The sequence below is a fragment of the Acyrthosiphon pisum genome, chromosome X, assembly GCF_005508785.2.
Source record: "Acyrthosiphon pisum isolate AL4f chromosome X, pea_aphid_22Mar2018_4r6ur, whole genome shotgun sequence".
Taxonomy (NCBI): domain Eukaryota; kingdom Metazoa; phylum Arthropoda; class Insecta; order Hemiptera; family Aphididae; genus Acyrthosiphon; species Acyrthosiphon pisum.
In genome coordinates, this window is record NC_042493.1 from 82187640 (window position 1) to 82210847 (window position 23208).

Genomic DNA, 23208 nt, shown 5'->3' on the forward strand with positions numbered 1-23208 from the left:
ATTTTTGACGTATTCAGTAGATGATTCGCCACCTTACGCCGTTGATTGGCGTATTGCCTTTGGGCGAGATCGTAATAGTAGCGGTCTCGCGTCCTTAGTCGCTGCTGTTTCGACGCACGTTACGGGTTCGACGAGTCTTTGTGCCGGTGGTCCATGTTGTTTTCTCGCTCTTGTTTGCGTTTTTGGTAGTAGGTGACGTGATTGCGAGATGCTGCGGTCCAGGCAGCAGGTTATTTGCTTTGAATAAAAATACTAAGAATTCCGAAACTAGCTTATCGAAACTTTTAGTAAGTTCGGGTGACTGGGCCATGTCTGCAAAAGTCGCGAACCTCTCGGCGTACGCATTGGATTCTAAAGCTAGAATTTGTAGATTGGTATTAGCTTGATTGTTTGCAGCACGGTAATTTGTCCTATTGGGTTTTGTTGTGACGGAAGGCCGGGAGTTGCATCGATTAGTCTTTGCACTCTAATAGCTGCACAGGGCCCTAGCGCTCTTGCTATACGACCGTTCTCAGAGATGAACTCTTTTCCGGGGCAACGTGACTAATGTGAGCTTTGCGCTCAATGACCTTGGTAGCGGTTCGATAGAACGGTTAGTTAGGATGTTAAAAATCACTGCGCATGCAGTGTATACTCAGTGGTGTTTATGGATTTCTGCGCACGCAGTGTATATGTTATGGGGAAAGTAGAAAATCTGGCATTGTACGAGATTACCCGGGCAAAGTGTACCTCTCTGGATTCAAGTGGGCAAAGTGAATTTACTACTGCGCTGCACATCTTTGTCGAATGGTATTTATACGTAACATTAACACTAAAACAATTCTTACATATTTTATTCGTTTGATACCACGACTTACAAATTACAAGATACCTCTCTAATTGTACGCAATATACGCGATGAAAGCTGTCGATAATACGAAGCGATCCGTAATTTCAACGAAAAAGTGATCACATAGTATATTAGTATATTGCACATTTGCTCGAACACTATAATTGCAAATAGTAAAATCTAGATAACATTGCATTATCTAATCATAAAACCCCTACCTACTAGAAATCGAATGATTATAATATTGTCATGACGTAGCGTAGTCTATCGTTACTACTGTATTATTATATAAAAGCAAAACGGTGTAAATGCAAAAAGTTTGGTCGACTTTGTAATTAAAAGTGCCATAATAGTTTTGTACGTGTTGATAAATAAAGTAATATAATGCTATCTTACGAGCCTAAGATTACTTTTTAGTAATAATCAATTAAATTAAAACTATTAAAATAACAATAATTTAATAATAAATAATATTCATATTTTTCATGTCAAACCACTTTTAGATAAAAATACGAATTCTTCAGTAGGAAGTACCATATTGGATGCTTATTAGGATTGCTAGATTTAAAAATTATTATAAGGCAACTAATATTTGATTATTAATATGTTCAATATTTAACCTATAGTGCCCAAATCTAAATGGGCACTGTATACAATACCCGGACAATTTTAACTTATTCCAACTTTGCCCTCGAAAAACGAGAATTGTGTACATTGACCGGGCACTGTGCAGTGTGCACAATGCACAATTTCCTACTTTGGGCTATATGACATAAGCGCCAAAGGTACAAAAATGACCTATCATTTGCGCCAAAATTTGTAGGACATAAGCGCCAATATAATATTTTATACCTGTTATACCCAACATATGAAATAAGCGCCAAAGTTGCAAAAATGACATATCACTTGCGCCAAAATAAATATTTTATATATTAAGTAGTTTTTTTCAAAATTGATATATCTTATAAAAATGAATGTATGTGTGTCAGTGTGTGTGTCCATGTTACCATGGCAACCATTTATATATTATTTTGAGATATCCGTCCGTGTGTGTCACCATATTACCATGGCAACCAATTATATATTATTTTGAAATTTCTGATGGAATGTTTTGTATATAAATGGTTGCCATGGTGATCTGTATAACATATTATTCATATAGAGTTGGCAATTTTAATGGGCAACGAAGTGAACGGGATCAGATATGTTTATATACATAGATAGATTATACCTCTGAGCAGAGGATAAACTAATTTAAAAAGGGAGAGGACCAACCCCGGGAGGTGCTCAAACAGGGATTTTGATATTTCATATGGAAATTTTTGTTTATAAATGGTTGCCATAGGTTTTGAAGCTATTATGATAATAATTATTGGTTGCCGGGAAACGAAGTGCACGGGATCAGCTAGTATATTATATTATATTATAAAATTAATAAATCATAAATTATGATATACATGCAAACCAATATAAATTTAATACATCGGTTGAGATTTTATAAAAAAAAAATGTCAATAATAAATTATAAATTTAATAAATTGGTTGATTTTTTAATCCCACTTTTTTCACATATTCTACACGATTTATTTCACCATCCTGGTATTTTTTTCATTGTACAATTCTTTGTCAGATTATACATTTGTCGATTAAGATTAAACGTTTGGAGTTTTTGAACAATATAGTTCTAAATTTAATATTTGTTATTTAATATCTATTAACCGTGGCACACAGGTACCTAGGATTTTGGCGCTTATGTACGATATAATTTTGGCGATTTTGTACGATCCGACTTTTTTTTTCTTCTCATTTTGGCGCTTATGTCTCCCACCGCTACTTTGCCCGTAATATATATACCTACGGCGTTAGAGGTACGGGCCGCATAGATATAATATGCCTAAAGCGTATGTATAATTTATGTAATATGTATATTGGGTCACCCCACATTTCATATTATATTGAATGTCGCTATTAGTTATTCTGCACTTTTATTTAAGTATAGAATTATAATAAATTACAATTAAAATTAAAACTTAATAATAATAATTATATATACAGCAAATAAATTGTTTTAATTCATGTATTTCACTAGGTAAACGGTCACTTTGTATAGTCCATTGTTTAAAATGCATAACGCTAGCACTTTGTACTATCGGGTAAAAATGCACATGGCAGAACGCGGACACTTTGTACGGTCCGGTAAAACTTTAAATTAAGGTACATTTCCCCAGCCCCCCCAATTTTGAATTAATCAGCTATTTTAAAAGGTTGAGTATCACTTGTGTAGTTGTGTATAATATAGTATTATTTATTTCTATATATAAAGTTTTACTTTCATTATTTTGAAGCTCCTGTGTGGCTTCTTTAATAGTTTTTCATATCAATTTAGGGTCGTTATTACATTTCTTAATTTTTTCACCGTAGAAATTAAATTTTTCTTTTTTGATAGTATTATTTCGAATTTTTCGTATTTAATTTATGCAAAAGTTTGTTTAATATAGGTACGTTATTCAAAAAATATATTTTGTCAATTTGTCATAAAAGTAATAGCAAAATTATCGATTGCTGTGATATATTTTAAATTTTATATATTATACTTATTTTCGATATTTAAAATATAGATTGTAATACATACCACCTATTCACGTTATTTTTATTGATTGTTAAATGAATCTGCATGACAGTATACTTTTCCGACATTTTTATTATATTCCCCATTTATTGTTCACTTAATCTTTTCCATAGTATTATAATATTGGTATTTAATCGTTTCTCAATCCCATCATATGTTTTCCTTTTTAGGTATATACTGTAACAGTATATTTTTTAAGTAGTATATTCGGTAAATAATATGCATTATATATTAATATAGGTACCTACTACTGAAGTAATTTTTTATTTAATTATTTTTGTTTAGTTTTGATTGCATGGGGAATGAGAGAATCGTCTATACTCAACAAGACATTTACTGTTGTCAACCTGCTTACAGTTTCCATAGTTGTCATCACTGGCCTATTTAAAAGTACGTAGAAATAGTTATTTTCAGGAAATTATAAGACCTAAGAAAAATATTATACTTATATATAATATTTATAACAAATATATTTGTTCAATATCTAGATTAAATATTTTTTAAATAATTTAACAAATATAACAATGGTAAAGTTTAAATGCGATGCGTATAAACTAACTGCAATACAATTTACTACACTTTGGTTTGGATTCATACCGAATCTATTGTTATAATATTATATAGCTTGTGTAAATAATTGTAGTCGATACTCACAATTGGAACATACCAAAAGAGGATATACCACTAGATGCTAAAGGCGGAGAAGGCGGATTTTTGCCATTTGGATGGTCCGGAGTGTTTGTAGGAGCCGCAACGTGCTTTTACGGATTTGTCGGATTCGACGCCGTAGCCACTACCGGTAAACATTTGAAACTTAAGCGTTATGGATTTAAGGATTTATAAATTAATTACTCCTATATTAGTATAAAATTACTTTACGTCGAGTACGTTTAATGATGACTTGTAAATTTTACGAGTTTTCACATTTGTCAGGCGACTAATACAATTTTGTTTTTTTGGAATTAATCTAGGAGAAGAAGCCAAACGACCTATAAAAGACCTTTGGCAATAGCGTTATATCGTTATTCATCATCACGTTTTCGTATTGCAGCGTCGCTATCGTATTGACACTCATGTGGCCATACTATTTACAGGTACAACTGTCTTATAGCTTATACCTACCTACGTTAAAATATTATGTCAACATTTTCTAATCATAATTTATATACAGAGTTATTCATAAAGCATGCTCACCCCCTTTTTCATTAATAATGTAGTTATTCAAAATATTATTTTTTAAACTCTTAATTAATATACTTTAAGACCACATTTTCAAATTATTGAAATTTTTTTGTACTTTTTAAGGAGTGTCCCGTAGATATACAAACTTCCAATTTTAAAACGAGAACGACTTTTCTACTGTAATTATTTAGTGGATAATTTTTCTGAAAAATTTGAACGAGTAGTTACTAGGAATAATTCATAGATCTACGGGCTTAGGAATAGATATAGGGACAACGGTGATTTTAATATTTTAGTAATAATTAACATGAATCTATCAACATTTATAGATTATGTGTAAAAATGGTCTAAGTATAATACTAGATCAACATTACAATATATATTTTATAATTTTGTAAAACATTTTTTTGGACTATTGCTCTTAGTATAAACATTTCAATAACTGAGAAAGTACTCTTTAACATTTTGAATTTTTTGAAAATTTTCAAAAAAAAATATCCACTAGATAATTTAATATGGTAAAGTGAAATTTTCATTTGAAAAGCACAATGTTGTTACGTCACAGAATACTCTTTAAGTAGTAAATATATTTTTTTTTAAGTTTAAAATATGGTACTCAATAATGGGTACCTATATTTAAAATTCCAAAAATCAGAATTTGAATAAAATTTGAAAATGGAGGTTAGCACTCTTGGTGAATCCATACACTGTACAATAAAAACATATTTAGGAAGAAATGGCAATGTGAAGGTTTTCACGGATACATGTTTGCTTTAGGATTTATTTATTCACAGCCGCATAGTTCGCCTACCTACACACTTTGTTACGTTAATTTACCTGTTCAGTGTACACTTGCGAAAATATACGCATGCTAATTGAACTAAATGTTGAATGTCTGTGTATATATGTACTATATGTAAATATAAGTGTTATGTGCACGTCTATTTATTTTTGTTTTATAGGATTCTGCATTACAGTATAAACTGAATCAGTATAGGTACGATTAGAGATGTAAGCTTGAAAATGTTTTTTTTCATTGAAAATTTCTGAAAATTTTTTTTTTTGTACTTTTCTTAAATTAATTCATTTTTAAGTTTAAATATATTTGAATACTTTATAAAATTACTGTTTCATTTTTGTTTACATTGTAACAAATATAACGTCAGAGTCAAACAAAACACTTATAATAAAAATAAATATAATTTGGGTAAAATTGAAAAATCAATAATTGTAACAAAACGATTATACACTCATAATTTATACTGAAGTAAAAATACAACATTTTTAATAAAAGATAAAAATGCACATATATTAAAGAGTTAAATATTATATATTGATATAGGTATATATTATTATATATATTTAATGATTTGCATTTTGAATTTGCTATATTATGTTCATTAGAATAATACCAACATTATATTAAAATGAGTAAATGGTACTAAAAGTACATATTTTAAAATATAATTATGAAGGTTAAATATACTACAACTATATAATATCAAAAGATTTATTTGTTAAGAAATTAATATGATGAATTATAAAATTTTCACCAAAAAAAATGTTCATGAAAATTTACATCACTAGGTACGATTTAGTTTTTATTTGTATGAACTTTCGTATAGCGTAGGTACTGGATGTTTTTTGAACTGTGAGCGAGACTCATATAATTTATTAGTTATAGTTGGCAGAGTCAATCACTCATGTTTTATTGTCTTGTAAAAAATAAATTCCTCAATAGCTACTTACTGAAAAATTACTCCTCTAATCTCGAAGTTTAGTTTAATAATGGTTCTATGCAACAAGTAATGTCAGTAAATTAAAAACCATATTTTGTACCATTACATTAATAAAACAAGAATTTACCTGTAGATATAATAATTTATATTAATATTATCAGAAGATCTTTTTTAATTTGTTTTTGGAATATACAATTTAAAATACCTATAGGTAGGTTAGGTTAGTTAATCATCAGTATTTACGGTGACTATAGAGCAGTTCCATTATGTAAAGGTAGGGTTGTATATAATTGGCAACAAGAATTATTATGATCATGTAGCACTCTTATACATAAATCACAGTGTTTGCATAATGCAAAACCTACGTTTTCATTTTCTCACGGGTTCAATGTTTTTTAACTACAAGAATTCAAAACGTTCAATAAACATGATAAAAATGCTTTGTTTGTCAATAACCGAAACAAAAAAAGACTTATGTACCAACAGTTGAATTCTACGATAGCCATAATCAATTGATTAATTTAATCAATGCAATTTTACTATAGTTATTTTATAGTTTTATTTTTTGGATATACAAATAGAGTTAATTTGTCAAGGTATATAAAAACAATTTTAAAATTTAACAGACTGGAAGTTAGAGTGTAAATAAACAAATTACTATTTCAATAATTGATTTTGATGGTTTTTTTTCAAATTAGTAGTCATATTGTTTACAAAAAATATATCCAATTAAGATAATCACGATTGTAGTTTTATTTTTAGAACATTGTTAATGTCCACTGTAGGAAAATAATAAATAAAAAGAAACTGTGTCTGGACGTACATAATTAAACGGTACAGAAATTGAACTTTTACTTTTTTTCTATGAAATTTATTAAACTTACTCAAGTTGTATGATCATAACGAGAATTAGGACAAAATATCATTTTCTAAAATATCCGAGTTAAAATATATATATTTTTTTTAAATTTGGATTCTTCGTCTAATTTGTTGGAGTTTAACAATGTATTTTTTTAACCGTTGGCCATTTCTTCCTTGATTAATTATAACTTTTCAATATTCGTTTTACTTTTCTTTTATACAAGGATTCGGAAGCTCCTTTCCCATACATATACCAACAATTGGAATGGCCTATAGTCGAATGGATTGTAACAATCGGAGCAGTGTTCGCTCTATGCACAAAGTATGTACACAAGCTATTTACGTTAGTCAAAACAAATACCTATTTTTTTTCTAACCTGTAATTATTAATTTTAAATGCAATGTGCCATTTCGAAATGTAGCCTAAATGATTTGTAAGTTATATACAAGTACAATATAAGTACAATATAATATACGATATACCTAGGTACATATATTAACTAACTATAAACATCCATCAAAACAACCCGGTAGTATAAATGTATAACATTATAATAAATTAATGTATTAATATTATATTATAATATTATGTTGTATTATACGACTGCACGTATGCACAATAAGTGGGTACAATGGTATATTAGATATAATATGGTCTTAAAACTGTTCAAACTGAACATAGCATGTGCGTAGGAGAAGAGATTGTGGCGCCGAATGCTGATTGCAAAAAAACCTCAGGTGTTTGTTGATTCATATAATCGTATTTTATGCACATGTCAAAATTTAGCGTGGTTGAAATTTGTATGGAATACTTACTAATTCCATTAAAAAAAGATAACACACTCATCAGTGTGGACTGGCGCTTTTTTTTTCTTAATACCTGAATAGTGAATACGTATATTATCAATCATTACACGTGGCAATGTGCCATATATTAATATAATATTATTATATTATTATACCAGTAAATGGCAAACAATAAAATTATCATTTCGTAAATGTAAATAAATCTTGTTTTTAGCATGATCGGTACGCTGTTTCCGTTACCGAGAATATTGTACTCCATGGCATCCGACGGGTTATTGTTTCACATTTTTTCCAAAATTGATCCCAAGACAAAAACTCCATTTTGGGGTACATTTATATGTGGAGCTTTTGCTGGTAAGTACGAGTACAAATAAAATGTATAGACAATAATACAATATAGACGTATGCGAGTTGTTACAATATATAATATTATAAGTATTTCATAATAATTAAAACGAGATACCTAAACATTCAAATAATTTGTTACCCATCTTCCAAACAAGTTGATTTTATAGTTTTCATGTTAAGCTCACTAACTATATTGGTCAATTCGATTTATTATATAATGTTAATGTTATAAGTTTGATTGCACGGTATTTACCGAATTACAATCTAAACAACTAATGAGTAATGAGGCTACCTATATATTTTTAACCTCAATTTTTTTTATAAACCTTTAACTTTAATATCTTATTGAAATATAATTCAATAGCTCCATAAATACAATAGTATCATTATCATTTGAATAAATAAATCTGATACTGTTCGTGTAGCATCAATCTTTTCTGTACACTTTCGCTACCTATACACCTTCCTAGGTACCTTTAATATCATAATGTAATAATATTATAGGTATAATACGTAATATGAAATAAATTAGTGATAAACAATTTATATGTGTTTAGCGACTTTGTCCAGCATCTTCAATCTCCAACAGTTAATGGATATGATGTCGATCGGTACATTGATGGTGTACACGCTCGTGTGTACTTGTGTTCTGATTTTGCGGTTTAGGGACGATGATTCCGAACAGTGTAATGTCAGAGACAATGCCGACCGTTGTTGCGCACCCCTCATGGGACAATTATCATCAATTTTCAATGGTTCAAATTTGCAGACTACAACAAAAAACACTGGTCGTATCTCGGTCATAATTATTCTGATTTACCGTAAGTATCATTCGGTCGAATTCAGTTCAAATTCATTTTAGGATCACTATAAATCTTTGCTCACCAAAATTACCATACTATATAGCTGGTATTTGATTATCAATTGTTTTCAAGCACGCCTTATAATGAGGTACACATATTTTAAAAACTACTTTTAACTGTACATAATATTATACATTTATTTTTAAATATATTTTTATATTTAGGAATCATTTAGCATTAGTAATTTAAAAATAATCGGCGAATTATTTGTGTGTAGGATGGTTTTATTTTTGCGTTTATTAGTTATTAAATTACAATCTTTTACAATATAATTTTGATTATTAAAATTTTTTTAAAGAAGATATATGATGTTCTTCAAAAAAAATCTATTGGATAAAAGCCAACAACCGTGTTTCACGTCAATATCACGCCTTTGACCTACTGACGAAGTAATTGTGAATTCATGGAATTAACATCACAAATAAACCTATAAACGATTTGGCTGAAAAGTAATCGCGTATATGTCATATTTATCTACCCGAAGATAAAAACTGCAGTGGCATAACCCACATGCAGTGGATGGTCGAGGGGTAATGCACGAACGACCGTCTCCTCTGCGAAAATGTTTTTTTTTTTGCACGATATGATATTATTATGTTCACATAACATAATTACACGTATTTACTTGTCTTAGATAACAATTTTATTTTTCAATGTGTTTTTTCAGCAAACATAAAATCACAGAATATTTTACGTAGAAAATCCACAGATTAGAACAATAATTGCACATTGAATCTAACACTTAAAGACGTATCCAATAATTTTTCGAATTTTCAAGGTCTAAATTTATGAGGTTATCACAAAAAAACCACCGAGCAGTTGATAGCTAAGATACAGTTTTTTTTCTTTTCTATAAATGAACGTTTAATTTGGTATGATCTAGTGCGTCCTATAAGAATATTATTAAGTCGAGATCTATCTACTCGGAAACGTGATTTTTAAACGCAATAATTATTATTCATTATATTAATTATTAAGTACCTACATTTAAAATAATAATACTATAATTTGCACCAAAATCATTTTTAAATATTGTCATTGGTCAATTTAATAATCTTAGGTACGTACTTAGCCACTTAGGTATTACGTAAAAGCGCAGACTACGTCTTCATTTTTATAGTTAAAAACGGATATACGTATAATTATAGGGGAAAAATGTTATTTTCTCCCGTTTGTAAAATATGTCTATAATATGGTAATATTGTTATATCTATAAAAAAACTTCTTTTTTTTATTTCACTCATCGCTGCCATATGCTTCTGCTTGTCCGTCTCTTTTGCACAAGCCCAAAAAACGTTCAACATGGTCACGTTTCCGGTATGCGTCATTTCCGGCGTGCTTTTGTTGGTGCTTTGGTATTCGTTATCGCGACAACCACAGTCTACAAATCGGCCTACATTCAACGTAATTATATATTATAATTATTATTTATTTTAAATTCATGATGGTTGTCATGTTCCATAATGACGTACGGGGATTTTACGGACGATTCAGTACGTTTAGCCATATTTTATTTTATGATATTATATTGTCCGGTATGATTAATGCATGTTTCACTGCGGATAATAACGGAAAGCGTACACTGAAATAACTTAGGTTTAATTAATTATCAATGTATAATTATATTTGATATGTATATTATATTATACATGAGGATAATATATCCCTTTCGATGAATTGGAGCATCATATAAAATAATGACAATTTATTTCAAATTCACAAGTACACATAATTGAGATTTTAACGGCATAACGAAATATTCCGAAATGGCATATGCCGCACAATCCTGCACTGCGATTTTCCAGTTCAATTCCAATAAATACTATAAAATGTATTTTGTATTTACTATATGAAAGTTGTTACTTTTTTAACGAATAAGAAAAGTAGATGCGGTTACTTTAACAGTGACTAAATATGAAATATTAATATTTTACTTCGGTACTTAATAACAATACACAAAATTTATTGTCTGTGTCTTAATTTATAAAATACTGTCTCGTGTCTACCATTTTAAATTATATTTTATTTCTTCACGGTAAGTATTATTTTTTTATTTGGGTGGGGCGTAAGAGGGGTGGATAATATGTAGGTATATGAGAAAGTTTGGTTGTGGGTTGTTAGTGGCCCAATAGATAAGCGTAGGTACATGGATAGCTTTAACAGGAGTGCATAAAATATTGTGTCTAGTCTGAATTTAAGCCAAAAAATAATTAATTGGACAATGTATATTAAATATAGAACCATATCTTGGTCGAACATTTTTTGGCTTATATTATTTTAGCTGATAATTATATATAATATTTTTAATAAATTAATAAAAATAACAGTATGTTCCCTACTTTTTTAGTTTATATTTATTTATTTATTATTTTTTTATTGAGCTTAAGCTCGGTAACTTGGGCCATTAGCTATTTTTGTTTTGTTTGTAGGTTTTTTGTTGGTATGTGAGGAACACGTGTGTGTTTATTTTTGGTATAATTTTTGATTTGGGCACCCGTAGGTATCTGTCATGCCCGGGCAGGGGATGGCAGCACTTGTTCTCCGGACACCGTGACTTTCCCGAAGAAAAATGCCGCCCATGGCCGAGGTATCGAACCGGCGTCGGTGTGCGTCGCCACAGACGCCTTAGTCCGCTCGGCCACTCCGTCCCCCTTATTTATTTTATATGTAACCGTTCTCATACATTACGATTAATTCCATAGAAAAAATACGGACTGTAGTATGTAAAAAAAAACTTATGAATATTACGATTGCAAACCAATCATATAATAATTCATTAACGAACAATATTGTGTTTATATCAATATTACATAGGTACTATTTTTTTTTTTTTTTTATTTATTCTTCTAGCAGATAATGGGGCCTACTAAACATATTCGTGTGGGGGCCCATGAGTTAACAATATGAAATATAAATTCATTAAACAGTTCATATAAATTAAATAAATACAATTTGTTATATAGGTACATTTCTCACATAACTAGAATATGAATTTAAGTAAATACATATTTTCTTTTCTTTGCTTATATAATATGATATTATAATGTAGTATTATTTAAAAAAAATGTGTAGTTAATTATACAATATAATATGGCAATATAAAACTAAAATTAATAATAATTACTAAAGTTGTATAACTATTATGATAAGTAATGCAGTAATCCTATACATTTGTTATGAGTTTGTCTATATTTTGTTATTGTAATAGCCATAAGTGTATTTTTTTTAAGAATCTTAAAAGAGTTGCTGTCTTTAGTTTTTTAATGGTAGTATATTGTAAATTGTAAATTATTTTCTTAATTTTTTAAAATTTTGATAATTTTTTCGCCGCAGAATTTACATTAGAGTTGTTCACTACTGTTAACTAATCGTAGTTTTTTGGTTTATCTTGATAGCTTTGAGTAATCAACTTGTTTTATGATTTTTAAATTTGGTGGGTATTGTTCCTGTTGCAAACTAGGTGGCTTATAATGGTAACTATTGAGTAATGATCAGCTAAAGAAGTATAGGCAACAAATGCTTTAACATTTGTTAATTTATTAGATTTTAATAAAGCTATATTAATTTATCTGTACCATTATTGATTATATCTATATTTAAATCACCTTTTATTACCGTGTAGTTACTTTTATTGGCTCTGAATCTATATAGAATAGTTTTTGTTCAAATCCATTTAAAAAGGAATTAATATCAGTTTGGGGAGGTCTACAAATTCCATATACTGTGATGTTTGAATTTTTATTTTTACAATTTATTTCTAGACTAGACATAAAATGAGTGTTTAAATCAGTTACTTGTTTATTTATGATTGAATTATTTATAGAAGCAATTATTTCCTCATTTCGATTTATGTAGTTTGTAGTTTTGAACATAGTATAGTTTGGAATTTGAAATTGATTAAATAAGCCTAGCCAAGCTTCTGTTAAAATAATTAAATATTAAAAATATTGTTTGATTATCTAACATTAAGCAAATTCGTCAACATTTTTATTAGCACTTCTTGTTAAGATGTATACTATTTAATGACTGATCCCTATTTAATATTGCATTCATGTCTTCCCATCGGGGCTTGCAAACGTTAAATTTGACAAAAAAACGATTGAAATTTGTAAGCGCTATTATAGCGGAAACGGGAAAGCGAATCAAAAATAATTAAATACCGCAGAACAAAACAAAACATAACGATTAACAAAATATATTATATATCATTAAACAAAACATAACGCAAAACGTAATTTATAGAATATCATTGAACAAAAAATAACTCAAAACGAAATATTTTAAAATCTATTTATTTAAAAGGTCTATTGGTTTTGTAGAAACATTTATTTCATGCAAACAATCTAAGAATTAATCACCTATATTATACTCCGTACCCGGGCCATTACCTACCTGTATTAGTTATTATTTTTAAATTTAATAGGTATTAAAACTATTTTAAATAACGATAAACGCAAAATGTTTTAACGTTTTAATTGTAAATAACATAACGGATTTTTTTTCCAACTGCAAGCCCTGCTTCCCATGTATCATTATAAGTAATTATTTGATTATAGTCGTTGGCAAAGTTATTACTAAGTATATTGTCAGCCATTAGTAGTTCGAAAAATACGTATTATCCATCTAAAATTGGCTTAACTTTGTAGGTAGGTACTATGATTTTCATTTTCATCAAAATAATGGTAATGGTATAATTGTGTACTGAAAATAAATTAAAAAGTAATGGATTTTGTTGAATTTGAGGTTAAATAGTGCATAAAAGTAAAAATTCGATGATTATTCAATATTATAAATTGCGTCTAATTTTTTTTTGATATAGTGTAGGTAGTTTAGTAGTTTGAAAGAAGTGCTGAATTAACATGGTCTATTGATTGTGATTATATATACTTAACCTACTTAATGTTATATATATATATATATATTATTATATATTATAATGTCTATTTATGAGATGTAAGTAAAATATAAATATTGTGTAATATTGTATAATTAATAAAATGTACGTAACTAGCTAACATTGTACAGATTAAAACGATGGTTGGATGTAACGATGAAGCGTTATACACACAAATATAGATAACTTATAAAAAACACAGATCATCATCGATACTTTGTATTTGTGTTTTTTTGGTCATTTCGTCTTTTTTGCAGGAGAATATGCCATTTTTTGTTCAGATATATCGGTATCCAAGTTCTTTTGCTTTTGATCTAGTCTCTCAAAGTAGTTTCCTGTTGTAAGTTATTAAGCTTTCATAAATATATATTATTGATCCTTTGAACTCCCCGATTTTCCCCTGTTTTCTAATGAATTATTCTATTTTTTAAGAAAATTCTTTGACTTTATTTGAGGTACTTACAATTTACGATTTGATCATTTTCGGTATGCATTTTCAGTATCAAAAAGATTAATATCGACGTCTATAATTCTTGCGATGTCAATAATTATTGTTTCAACATTTTCATTATGTTCCTTTTTTACACCACGTATTTCTACTAGACACGCAACTTACATATTTATTGTTATTTTATTATTTGTTGGAGAATACATATATCAAATAGAGACAAATACAAATAAGGATTAGAAATAAAATAAAACATCAGCGACAACTATACGCTCTAAGTAGCTGGTAGCTTAAATTTAAGCCTTAAGGATACCAATACAGCAAACAATTGAGAATATAGATGGTACTAGATTATTCGCAATATATCCTTGTAGATATAGATGAGGACTAGGTATATGTATATATATTTTGTAATATATCGACTATGTTTTTTCGATTTAATAATCCTGCATAAGTTTAAATACTAAACAAAACTCTTACAAAATTAACGAATGTTTACAAATTAATTATCAATTTAAAAGTTATCTACGCTGTGGTAAAAATAAAAATGCCACATCAAAGATAAAGTCATCTTATGAATTATGAATAAGAATAAAATTTTACAATTTTATTAAAAAAATATCATATATTGAGTGGTGTTGGATAGTATACATCATAATCGGGGCACACACGACACACACTTAATGATTAAATATGTATTGGTACAAATACACAATATAAACTCAAATCTATACATTTAAAAATGAATGTTTGTGTGTGTGTCTGTCTGGCTGTGTGTCCTTTATACATCAATAAACGACTGGACTGATCGAAATGACATTTGGTACAGAGATAGATTAGTAGATATATTATATTATTCATTCTGGCACACTTGGATTTTTTAAACAGTAAAAAAACGCCTTAAAATTGCTTATTTTAACAATTTTTATGCCTGATTTAGAGAATTTTTTTGATACTATTTGTTTACAAAATTTACATTTAGTTTCATATTTCACATATTTTATATGAAATTACATACAATTTTCAATTAAATAGGTACAATATTCAATTTTAATTACAAAAATATTCAATTATATAAAATTTTAAATGCGTATACCACACAGAGAAATTGCAAACAAATGACACCCAAAGAGAATTAAATTTATGTAATATAGGTAAATAGGGGTTTTTCAAGATTTCATAAAATAACGTAAAATACATATCAAAACATATAAGATAAATATACATCGCCATAATATCTAATTATATCAATCAGAATTTTTTTTCCGGGCAACGCCGAGTAATTCAGATAGTAATTTATATAAGTAGGTAAACAAATAGTTAGGTACTAATATTTTGCGTGTTAATAACTGTATTGCATTTACTGTTTGTTAAATTTTTATTGCTAAGTAGGTAAGTCATAAATATTTAATACAATAGGTACTAAGTAGAAACAATCTAATAATTCACGCATGGTACATCAAACATACGTATCGGTATTGCAATACGAATCATAATTATAATATAGTTAAAACATAAAACAGAATGAGTATATAAAATGCTTTCCATTAATAAAAAAAAACCATAAGATCTTTAAATATAGATATCCATACAAAACGTATGTAGGTACTAAGTAAAACAGTTTTATTATGTCTAAAACTTGTGATATAATATACCATATATTTTATATTAAGCCATTGCGATAATTAACAATAAATGTAGGCACTACAAACAAAACTAATATTATAAGTACTTATATTATATTTTATGTTGTATATCAATTAATATTATATTTCAAAACAATAATAATTACAGACGTCAAAAAAGTAAGAAATTCAGTTATTAGATTCTGAGCCAGCGAAATTAGATCTGCGATCTTTGTGCTAAAGGTGGTCGAACGTTATGGAATCAATGGTTCTACGTGTTAAACTATTTTCCCATGCTTTATAAAATGCATATTTTGGTATTCGAGATGGTTGCTTATTCAACGTACATTACGAGTGCGCCTTTTACTTTTATTTTGTAGGTGTGTAAACGGGGGCTTAAAATTACTTTAGGGGGGGAATCAGTTTACGAAGAGATGATAATATATTTGATCACCAGTTGCACGACGATCGCGGCTCTAATTTCGGTAACCGTACTGTAGATAAACGTGTTATAGTGTTACTAGTTTTTCCAAATCTGTTTGTTTGTATTTTTCATACTTAGGTCATTACATAATTGTTACACATTTATTATCAGAGTCTATATAATCTCATTATAAATAATTATAAAATTATAATAAAATAAATAAGTGTTGGTAAGAAACGTGTCTATTATATTATTATCATAATATCATCCACGGCAAAGATATTGCATTGTACAAACTTGGGTGGTTTGGCCACGTTATGATCGTTCGTAACGTAACACTATTATGTAACGATATTTCAATATATTTTTCGTAGAACGTGGTAAAGGTAAAAAGGTGACCATAGAACCCAAAAAACGAAAATCGAACAACGGCTGAACGCTTCGCAAGTGTATGTGCCAGAATCTTTAGGAAAAATTTCAGCAATTTACAGGGTGTAAACGTTGGCCACGTTAGCGTTGTCAAAATCTTTACTGGGTTTTATGAAGCCATACTACATTGAATATTTATTGGCTCCTGTCCCAACAATTAAGTTACCTAGGTACAATAAACGACAGGACGTATAAACGACAATAATATTCGATATTATAATAATCATTTATGTCTTACCTGTGTATGTATACAAAGGAAGTACATTGTTAGCAAAGTCGAAGTTACTAAAACTATTTAATAATAGGTAGGTATGTAAATATTAAACCGAAATTAATTTAAATTGGTATTATTTTACTGCTAGGTCAAGTGGGTGTTCATATATTTACCCATGATTTGGCATTGGAGTGTCACTGCATGGCCGTCGCCCGTCGGTCATCGTAGCCGATGTCAGATGGTTGGCAATTACTGGAGGCGAGTCGTTTCAGCTTTTGCTTTTAGATACGCCCACAGCTGCAATTATCCCTGAAAAGACGAAGAGAAAAATCGTTGTAAATAATATTATTACGTTTTAGGTGTGCTCAGTTAATTATTACTGTCAATCACGGTACAGAATACATAATGTGTTGGTATGCATAATGTCGGTAGATAGATACTAACCTAAGCAATATTATTTTGTTTTGATCGTTTTATATTTGTTGAATGCATCAAATTAAAATAAATTATTTAATTGTCATATAATATATTTAACGATTGGATAGAACACAAAAATTGTGTATCTGAATAATAATACCAATATAAGCAGCAAGATTTATTGATTTATTTTGAAGTTCAGGTATTTAAGGTACTTACTTTACTACATTGCGCATGCTAAAATAATCTAATGAATTGTTTACAGCCGATTCTCGACGATTCAATTTTGGAAATAATACAAAATAAATTGGAACTAACGAATAATTCTAGTATTTTTTCTATTCTTATTAATTAAATGTTATACATGTAATATTTCGATTATATGTTTGGGGTAAACAAATGATTTTTGTGAACACCGCCATAGTTTATATATTTTTTATTTTGTTTTTTTTTTATTTTGTGTCAACATACCAAAAAGAGTTTGGTTTTATTATACTACTGTCGTGTTGCTGTGGTGTGTACTGGATATGGTCGCCATTAAGACAGCTCCCAAGTTTCGTTCGTATTCGTTTTTATATACACGTTACATGTTTTTTATCATTGTCGTCATCAGTAAGATGACACAATAATCATTGTAATTTTCTTTGGTTTTGCGGATACTGAATCTGCAGATCATTTATACAACGACTACCAATAAATCATAATATATCGTTTACAATTCGGCGAGTACTTATTTATTTAGCTCCGTTTATAATACCTATCACCTCTGTTAGACAGTCCGGACTGACTATAGTCAATAAGAATAATTTATTGTACGGTGATCATTGGAATATCATTTGCGCCATTATTTGCATCATTCTTCAATAGCGTAAGTCCGCCAGAAACCATTGTGCATTGTGTGAGACGTGAGTCAGGTCATCCAGGTGCAATACGCTGTGGATTGGCCAATCATATTATATACCTTCACCTCAGTCACTGATGCGTGGACATTTTGGATCGTTTAATGGATATCGTGACGACTGGGCATACTTCCAGTGTCGGCCTGGCCATGGCCCCTCCGATTTTTTTAGGGTCTCGTACAAGTTTAATACAATTCATTATTCATTGATCTACTGTACAGCGGAGCGCCATCCACTCAGCGGCTTTTTTTTTTGTATTTGTTTGGCGTGTGTCTGGTATATGTATGGAGTAAGAACCCCGTAAAGTATTTATCGATATATTTAATCGTACCTATACGCAATTTTTCATACTTGCCTATTATTATAGTGTGAGCAGGGCGCTATATAAATTATAACAGTACAAGTTTCAAGTAATAAATAGGAGGAAGTTTTTTTGAATTAATAGTGCTAGGTACTGCAAGTTGAGTTAGGTTTTTATCTCTCCTTAAAAACAAAGGGCTCAGACGAGGCCACGAGGGCTCCGCTCACCCACCCTGCTGCAGTGGATCCGCTGTTGGATTCAGTAATCATGAACATTTTGCATACAAAAATATGTATGATTTATAATACTATACTTCTACTTGTACCTATATGTATATATACCTAATAAAATATTAAATAACGATAAAGATTTTACATTTACTTTTGAAAGTTTACGTGAATAATACTACGAATAATATAGGTAGCTTATGGATTTGTTTTCAAAGTTAAAATTCTATAGGCAAAATAAATATAATTTTGGTTTTCGTAATTTTGTTTCAATGTAATTAATAAAAATTATTATTTATAATTTTGCAGTTTAAAATATTTCAATAATTGCATAGTTTATTGATTAACGAATGATATTCCCCTCGTTAGGCTTTGCGTTAATATTATACATAGTGATTTTTTAAGTATCTATGCTCGCTATATTTTTTTACTTAAATTGTACATATTATATTCAAATTCTGATTTTTAGAATTTCTAAATACCTACTCTTGAAGATTTTTGAATACTTTGAGATTTTTTATACCATTTAAGAATGATGATTTACAATACAAACTTCTGTTTTTAAAATCGGAATCCTCTTTTTTTACTTTTAATAAAGTAAAAGGGGAGATTCTCATTTGAAAAATAGAAGTTCATATAGCCACAGGACACTCTAATATTTGTACCAAAATCCCTGGAATTCAAATGTATTATCTTTAGGTAATACCTACTTAAAAATTCTATAAATCAGAATTGAATTAATGTATTTTTAAAGGAACAAAGGAAGTGACAATTTTTTCCCCAAAATGTCAAGTAAATTTTGTATTTCGTGATGGGGCCCCCTTACAAAAACTGATCCGTGGGCCTTTTGTTGTGCCAGGCCGACACTGCATACTTGCGTAGCATAAGTTAGTTGTAAGATTATATCAAATTGTTGTGAGCTCTGTGGTCATTGTACCATACCGATCCGATCACAGAGAGACCCCCTTCCATATACTTAAACTTCATAATCCTCTTTCCCATTATTGTATAACTTGTATGATACAAGTTGTATCCTTCACACCTTCGCGCTTCGGTTCCTCGTTATTCATAGTCGCGTCTTTGCTACCCACAGTCACATCGTTGGGCTGTGTGTTGGATTGCCTATATCTTGGAAGTAGCTTCTGCAACGTTAATCGTGCATGCGATTTTGGTTGCCTATCCGTGACCCCTTCAATCTTTTCGGTAGATACAATAACAAGTTCAATCTATCGAATTATCCTTCGCAATTATCGATTACCCTACAATATTACCCCACATACTGCTGTGGGTTTAGATAGAATCTCGGTAAAGATTTTAAAACTTGGAATAGACAGTATAATAATCCCTCTGACATACATATGCAATTTAAGTATTAAAAATGGTATTTTTCCCGAAAAACTTAAATTAGCTATAGTTAAACCTATATATTAAAATGGGAATAAAACTTGTATAATTATATACCAATTTCCATGATTAACAAATTCTCTAAAATACTGGAAAAAATTGTCAAAAACGGGCTCATAAAATTTTTAGAAAAATATGAACTCCTTTCGAAATAGCAGTTTGGTTTTAGACCAGGCTTGGGAATGGAGAATGCTTTATATAGCGTAACACATTTTAAACAAAAAACGCTCTAGACAACAGTAAGAAAGTAATTGCGATTTTTCTTGATTTGTCCAAAGCATTTGATACTGTTAATTATAAAAAATTAATTAATATTTTACCAAATTTTGGTGTTACTGTATCAAATATAAGTTGGTTAAGCTATTTGGAAAATAGAAAGCAAACTGTTCGGATTAATGCTATTACTGGCGATGAATTATATATAAACTGCGGTGTTCCTCAAGGGAGTGTTTTAGGTCAACTTTTATTCATTATGTACATAAATCAGTTTACAAATCATATTACAGTTTCTATAAGTTACATAAAGTTGTATATATTCATGTTATGCAAACTGTATATTTAGCTTTATATCAAGCAATATTTCAATAAGGTCTGTTAATCTGGGAAGGGCTTTCTGATAACGCATTAAAACCTTTATATTGCTTCAACAACGACAGATCTTGTGCATATGTCTTCGAAAAACAAATTATGTTGGATCAACTAGTCATAACATTAAAGAGTTCAACGTATTACTAGTTGACCTTGTATTTAAAAAAATTGGTATATTGTGGGTGGTTAAAAATTTAGATTAGTGGGTTGATAAAAATGAAATTAATAATAAAAGAACTTTTCGATCTTATGATGCTAAAATATCATAATTAGAACCAGGATTTATATGCATTTAAAAAGTGTCAAATATGATGCAAATATGCAAGGAAAAAGTGGCTCAATATGCAATTATATGCCATATGTTAAACACTATAAAATGTTATTTTTTTTTTAAAAAAAAACACATTTTTACACCAAGGAAAGTAGTACCTACTAGATATTCTATCATAAACAAAAGAATATTTAAATTGTTAAACATTTAATACTTTAAAAACCGAAATGCAATATTTTATTATCTTCATTTTTTCATATTTTAAATTGTTTAAAATACAATGTCTACAACACTCAGAAATCTAAAATAATAAAAATAAAAAGAATAAAATCATCATGAATATTATTCGTTACAAAATAAATTGTAAAATTGAGTTACTGCCTTATTCGTTGCGCACATCAAAGTAACAACATAGTATGTCGAAATGCGGGCGTATGTGAATTATTGTTGTTAATATAATATTATCTATACGTGCTCCGATCTCATGAAATGTTGCAAAAATTACAATATTTAAAGAATATTCTTGTAAGAGACCCTGTCAACGATTTTTTTTCTCTTTTAAAATAACTAAAGTATATTTATCTTAAATAAAATAGGCAATTTGTTAAAAAAAACCCATTAAATATGCATGTTATATGAATTTATGAAACAATATGTAATAATCTTCTAAATATGCAAAATATGCAATATAAAATTTGGTGTTTAAATTCAGTGTGAGATGAACCGTGGACATTTTAGAACCCCCTAGACGTGCATACACTTAGTAAAAACATGCAAATGCATATAAATCCAAGCTCTAATCATAATTATTCATTATAATTAAAAATAATCATAAATAAATTGGAAATAACTGTAAATTTTATTTCGGAATTTGTAAATTATTAGAAAACATAGAAATTAAGTTATTTTCTAATGTTAGTGTGTAATGGCTAGTGTCATTCCGTACTGAAAATGGTATTTCAAACATAAATTTGCTAATCCAATCTAGAGCTACTGTCAATTGGTGATTCATTAACACTCCATTTCACTGTTGGTCTAGGAGCTGCCCCAATTGGAAAAGTGTAATTTATTTTATTACCAGCACATACTACCAGATCAGGCAAGAATCTATTACTGGTTCAACTGAAATCAAGAAAATATTAAGGTTATAATTAAGAAAATAATAACACAATGGTCTGCAGTGACAAAAAAAGTACAAATTACACGTATAATAGGCGTATAATAAATGTATTAAAGTGAATGATAATTGAATAATGTCCATACCTATTAAGAATAATAAGCAAATTACTTACGGAATTTCGGTTTACATGTTACTACTTAAGATGCATCACTGGGGTCTCCAGGGCCACCTTTATTTACAGCTATACCTCGGAATTCATATTCGTGTCTTTCAGTAAAATCCGGGACTGAGGAAATGGTTTTATTTCCGTTTACTGTCGCAGCTTTCTCCTAAAGACTAAATTCAAATAAAATTAATTTCAAATATTTATGAAGAAAACAAATGAATACTCATTCATTTTCAGTGTATTTGTATACATGTAAAACTCTATTTACCAATATTTTTCTCGTTTTTCGATAATGTAAGACAAAATTTCAGATCCACTATCCTTCTTTGGTTAGGTCTATTGGAGATCAACAAAGTTTCTTCCCCAATCTAAATGTTATTACACGTATATTATAGACAAAATGCATTTACGCAGAATCATTTTTCTATGTTTTTAAGTATTCTTAGAATAAAATCACTAATTACAAAAAAAATAGAGAATAATATTTTTGAGGGAATGACATCTAGATTTGTCTAAATATTGT

General features: G+C 29.1%; 1 long non-coding RNA gene and 1 pseudogene across 1 annotated transcript; one reads left to right on the top strand and one right to left on the bottom strand.

Moving 5' to 3' along the window:
- The first annotated feature begins 308 nt into the window (after positions 1–308).
- Positions 309–18034, top strand: LOC100569160 (annotated as a pseudogene).
- Positions 18035–22235: 4201 nt separating this feature from the next.
- Positions 22236–22855, bottom strand: LOC103310654. The gene is made up of 2 exons (XR_001680280.2): positions 22692–22855; positions 22236–22521 (listed from the first exon to the last, which is right to left on the bottom strand). It is a non-coding gene; the product is annotated as an uncharacterized LOC103310654 (long non-coding RNA).
- Between the last annotated feature and the right edge of the window lie 353 nt (positions 22856–23208).